This window comes from Tenrec ecaudatus, chromosome 11 (genome assembly GCF_050624435.1).
Source record: "Tenrec ecaudatus isolate mTenEca1 chromosome 11, mTenEca1.hap1, whole genome shotgun sequence".
Lineage (NCBI taxonomy): Eukaryota > Metazoa > Chordata > Mammalia > Afrosoricida > Tenrecidae > Tenrec > Tenrec ecaudatus.
The window spans coordinates 142174244-142180554 of NC_134540.1; the positions used below are offsets into that span (position 1 = coordinate 142174244).

A 6311-nucleotide genomic window follows, 5' to 3' on the forward strand; every position below is an offset into this window, starting at 1 on the left:
TTCCCAATCAGCCCTGTGTCTTCATTAACGAGAATTAGAACTAGACTAGACCTGGCAGCCAAGGAGAAATGTACTGGCCAGGAAAATGGGTTGGGCTCAGGCCCTGGAGATTCAAGGGCAGGCCGGTGGCCTGAGAGAGGCCAAGGAGACCAGGCACTTGGCAGCAGCTGTGGAAGTGTCCAAGGTTCAGCTCTCAGGTCCTGGGACCCCAGCTGTTCTGCAGGGGGAGCAGGGTGGTATGGGCTGGCCAGGATGTCACCAGGGCATTCCTGCTCCGTGTGCCTAGGTCATCCATGGTCTTGGTCCTGCTGGTTGCCTTCTATGTCCACTTCACTGACCTCGCCGTTGTCAGGTGACTCATTGTTATCATTCGTCTTGTCCATGTGCTGCAAATTCCTTCATCCTCTGAGTCTTCCTCACTATCTTCATCATCTTCTTCCTCCTCCTCAACATAGTGCGCTGAGGCTGGCTCGCCAATAGGTACCAGGTTGTTGTCTTTTTCTGCAATGCTCTGGAGCCAGGCCTGAAGCTGCTGTTTCTGCAGTGGCAGTTCGGTCTCCTCCACACAGGGCCGATCCAGATTAACCAGAGCGTCTCAGTCACACCGGGGAAGAGTAAGGGAAGCTAGGTAGACATGGCTCCTAGATGGCTATTGAACCTTGGCCAAGTCACGTCACCAACCGCTTGCAGTCTCAGCTACCTCATTGTGCCTGTCGGCAATAGCCAACAGCGACCCAGAGGCACGTCTCCAGGATTCAGTGTCTTTTAAAAGAAATGTAGAAAGCAAATGCTTTGAGAATGATGCTGGGAGCAAATGTACAAATGTGCTCGACACAATGGAAGTATATATGAATTGTGATAAGCATTATATGAGACCCTGATAAAATGATTTAAAAAAATAGTTTGCAAAACATAAAAATCCTTTGTAACATTGATCACACAGGCAGCAAAACTTCAATGAATTATGCCCATGGAGTCTGTTCCCTTATTTCTTGACAAGTGGGGGAGTAGCAGAAAAAGGGATATTGAGTTAGAATGAAAATCTTGCTTTGTAATAGATATTTTAAGATTTTAACACAGTTTTTAATTTGCTTCTACCACAAATGTCTATAAAGATTAGAAATATGACCTTCAAAGTCAGTAGAAATTACACAAGCTCAGAGCATATTTATATTTCTTACAACTTTTATGCAAATAGAAATATTTTAATAATAATCTAATACTAAAAAACAAGTAAATATACTTTTCCCAGAAATTGCTGATATAAATAGAAAATCTATTTATTTGTTTGTTTGTTTTTCACACCAACAGCCTTACATCATTTTTTGTTAAACTTGATTAGGAAGCAAAAAACCAAGGAATAAACCAGATTATTTGCCAATAGAAGTTCAAGTCATCAGATGGGGACAAAATTTGAGCCTGGGAAAATGCGGCCATGCGTGCCACCCTTCAGGGGGCTCCTTACAGCCCCAGTTTGGTTCTTCTCCAATGTCTTCTCTTGGAGTTGTACCTGATTTTATTACTGGTTTTCATTCGAATCTATTGGGGAATGGGCCGATTCTGCTTCTGTTTCTTGGCCAGGAATCTCTTGATCCTGAAAGTTTTATGAGACGACATGGTGAAGTCGGAGCACCACCACACTCGGGGTGGCAGAGAAACGGTGAGAGGGAGGAGAGAACGGAAGTGCTGAAAATATATTTATTTCTACTACTGACATAGTTGGTATTTTTGGTTTCATTTATAAGGAAACTTTGAGGAATGTAGTGGAACAATGGTTCGGTACTTGATGACTAGTGGAAAGGTCATTGTTTTGAATCAACTACTCACTCCACAGATGTGGATTTGTTAGGGATTTGCTCCTACAAAGATACAGGCTGGGAAGCTTTCTGGTGTATTTCTTCCTCATCCTGTTGGGTCACTATGAGTCAGACTTCACTTGTTGGCACCCAACACTAATGAATATAAACATTTATTCATAAGACACAAAATAATAATATACTATTGGAAATGTTAATATTAATGCATATTAATACTAATAGAAAGTATGAATGTATAATGACAATATGAAGAAAACATTTTTAACTAATAGATATGCAAGCAAATGTGACAGTGTTTTACCAGAAAATAAGTATTTAAAATTGGAATGCAGTGCCACCTTTGAGGTGAAGCCAACAATAAGCAAGGTAGGAATGGCTAGCTGGCAGGTGAAATCTGACACCCCAAAATAAAGTACATGCAGTAGAGGGATGTTGATGTAGAAAGCAATCAGTGCAGTCATAGATGGCGCAATAGAATTCAGATGGATCACAAGGACTAAGTGAATGGGAGTAGAGAAGAGGAAATTGAAGTAGACAGTCAGGATTTTCAAAATATGGTTAAAAGTGTCATTCTTTTTTTAGCCATTTTTAATTGGAGGGGTGACCTGTCCTCCTAACCTGGTGAGTTATTTTAAACATGAGTGTACCTGCACACTAAGGAGCATTCAGGGGAGGGGAGTGATAGGCAAGGGGCGCCTCAAGAACTGCCCCCATGGAGTTGGTAGGCAAATGGCACCTCAGAGGTCGTTGCTGCTATGGGGTCCCATGGAGTTAGTTCCCACCCCTATCGTGTGGACTCACGCAGCGCTACACCTCCCCCGCCATCTCCCATTGTCCCCATGCCTGAGCCCATTTTTGTAGCTATTGTGTCAGTCCATCTCTTTGCTTTCCCTCCACTTCACCAAACATCGATATCCTTCTCTAAGGACTGGAGCTGGAATAACTTAAGTACTACATAGAAGGAAATCTTTTCTTTGAGTGCATAGCCTAGAGTAACTTTAAATATGGTACCTTTTAGTCACTTTAATCCGGCATCCTAAACATTAGCAAGATATTATTGTCACATGATTATGCATTGCATATCAGTTTTGTTTCCATTTTTGTTTTTATTCTTATACACTCATTCTGGACTCATTTCAATTGCTTGTTATTAATATGGCTTTATACTCTGATCTTTTGTTTATTATATGTAGGTAATATGTCACCTGCGTGACACTTCCTTCCCTACACTAAGATAAGAATTAGATTTCAGCAATGAGAAATTGGAGAATCTCACTGTTACTGGAAGGTACAAGTGCCATTACTAGTTGCCCCAAGTAAATACCAATGAGTGGAACCCCCAAGTGGGTCAGAATAAAATTTAACTCTATGGTTTTCAATGGCTGTTTTTTGTTTTGTTTTGTTTTAAGTACATTGCTTTTAAGAAGTCTCTGAGTAAATTTGATCCTCCAAACTTACAGTTAGCAGTCCATCATATTAATCATTGATATCACCCAGGTATTACTTTGGTGGAGAGTAAGCAATCATAATACTCACTCACTCACTGCCACCGAGCCCATTCCAACTCACACAGTACAGGACAGGGCACAGGTGCCCCGGTGGCTTTCCAACACTCCAACACTTTTATGGGAGTAGAAAGTCTGATCTTGGTTGCAGAGTGACATGGTTTAAACTGCTGACCTGTGGCTAGAAGCCCAGAACCTACCTTCTCTACCTCTCTCCAATTCCTTGAGTCACAACCTCTCTAAATTCTATTCATTTCCCCTACAGGAATAAAGACATCTCCATTGATTTGAAAAAACCTGTTATCTGGTGGAAGTATAACCACTTTGATACAAACTGGCAATTATAACTGGCCTATTGATAAAAGTACTAAGCCCTGACACTGAGCCAGTTTTCTAATGTGTGTCAAATGCCAATAATTGAGTCAGGCCCAACATATTTTTTCCAAATCATCCTTAATTAGTAAAGGTCATGTCAGAGTCTTGGGTGTTAGAAGACACCTCTAGCTGCTGGGATAATTTTTATTGAAACTGTTTCTGGGACATTGAATGTGTGAATTGTTGCAATATCTTGATGTATTCATGCAACATATAAATGGCATGCCTGCAGCATTTTATTACTGTGTATTGCCTTTATCACAGAAAGAGAGCATGGGTATATATTTGCTCATATACTAACATCAGTTACATTTATGTTTAGTTTGTCTATTTAGTTTTTTGCTTTTAATTGGCTAAGGGGTCAAGGCATGTAGACTATATTTTACTTACTCATTTTTTACTTTGAAACTAAGGCATATTTTTCAATCAAGCTTTTGTTGTGGCCTTATTCCTGACCTAACATTATTTTTCACTCCTCTCTGTATAAAACTATTTGAGAACTTTTCTAGGGAAGCATTGTGATTTGGCACATGAACCCGAAATCATTATATTCCTTGGTAAAACTGCTGTATAGAAAAGAGAAGCCCAGACTTGATGTACTGATGACTAGCAAGTAAAAATGCAAGGTGTAGATAAAGGCATAGATGTGATATATATTTAGTTTATATTATTTTTTAATAATTTTATTGCGGGCTCATGCAACTCTTGTCACAATCCATACATCTATCCATTGTGTCAAACACATTTGTACATTTGTTGCCAGCATCATTCTCAAAACAGTTGCCTTCTGCATAGGCACTTGGTATCAGTTTGGTTTGTATAATTGAAGTCTACTATCTGAAGTTAAGTTTCTAAGTACTTTTTTAAATTAAATTTCTTAGTGGGGCCGGACAATTGAACTGGAAAGGCACAAATATCACATGACTGTATTTTGCAGCGTGGGTGTACCCAAATTACAGAAACATGAAAGGGAATATAATTTTCTTAGCAACACCATGAGAGTATTATGCTAATCAAGTTCTTACAGGACAGAAACATGTCAAATTTGTTTTACTATCTCTAGTACTGTGCATAATAACTGGCATGCAATGGACTTCCTATTCCAAAATTAAGCAATATGTTTTCCAAACAAAGAGGAAATGTTAGAAAGCAAATATGAATATTATGTACTAAACAGTTTGCTAAGTATGCCAGCCAGACGCAAATTTTTTAATGAATTTCTCTCACCTTGAAATATTCCAATTTCAGGAAATGCCATGGGGTTACATGCTACCTCCTCTGGCTACAATGAGCAGAAAGAAAATCCAACTACACATTTTCCCATCTATGATTCCTATGCTTCAACCTGCCTTTATCCTATTCTGACACCAATTCTCCCTCCCCCAGTACTTGATTTCTCCTGGGAGACAATACTCATTATTATAGGACTTTATTAATTAAATATCAAGTTATCACAATTCAGGAAAGAAAACAGTTAAGGTATTGTCCATAGCAGTGCCTGTTCTCAGCTGTGCCTCTCCTTTTTCTTTCTTTTTTTTTTCAGGAAAATATTAAAAAGCTCCCTTAATGACCAAATTACCAAAGGTTGTCAACTCACACCACCCCCTACACACACACACACACACACACACACACACACACACACACACACACCACACACCTCTACAAGCATGACTCCTATTCAAAGAATTCCATTTTATACATTCCAAGGGCCTAACAATCCACTTTCTGTCTCATGGTCTATTTTGTTTTTGGTGAGTCGCTGTCTTAGCTTCAGGCAGGAATCTCTTTCTCGATGTTCTCAGGATTCTCGTTCCTGTTTCTGAGATGGCTCACTCTCACAAGCAGCAACACTGACCAATCAATCCCCTTTCTTGTATGCTCCTAACCGTCAGTGGGGGGGAGTTCCAAGGATTAAGGCTAGAAGAGCTATATGAACAATTTGCATTTCGTTGGACAAAGAGAAAAAGATGAAAAATGGAGGTAATGGTACTGTCCTTAGGTTCCCCTGAGCTGGTTTTTGCATAGCAACTCTATGTACAACAGAACAAAAACACAGGCAGATTCTGTGTCGTCCTTATTGCTCTTCCGATGCCTGAGCCCATCTCTCGAGAACCTCCTCTATTTTGCTGCTTCTCTGCTTTACCAAGCTTCCTGATTACATGTCCACAGTGTTTAAGAGGAAGCTTGCCATTCTTGCCTATAAGGGAACTCCGCCTGCACTTCTCATGTGCACTTCAGATTGGTTTGTCCTTTGTGAAGTCCATGGTACTTTCAATATTCTTCACCGGTACCACAATTCAAAGAAAATGATTCTTCTGTGATCTTCCATACTCAATGTTCAACTTTTATATGCATATGAGGCCACTAAAAATATCATTGCGTGGCTCAAGCACATCTTTGCTTTTTAATACTCTAAGGAGATCTTGTGCAGCAGATTCACCCAGAGACATGTCTTTTTATCTTTTGGCTGCTGCTGTCATGAGCACTGATGGTGGATCCAAGCAAGACAAAATCCTGGAGAATGTCAAGCTTTGCTCTGTTTATCATGATGTTACCTATTGATCCAGTTGTGAGCATTTTTATCTTTAAATTGAGTTATAATGCACACTGA

General features: G+C 39.9%; 1 pseudogene; it reads right to left on the minus strand.

The window, feature by feature from the left end:
• Window positions 1-287: 287 nt before the first annotated feature.
• Window positions 288-636, minus strand: LOC142461094 (anaphase-promoting complex subunit 15 pseudogene; annotated as a pseudogene).
• Between the last annotated feature and the right edge of the window lie 5675 nt (window positions 637-6311).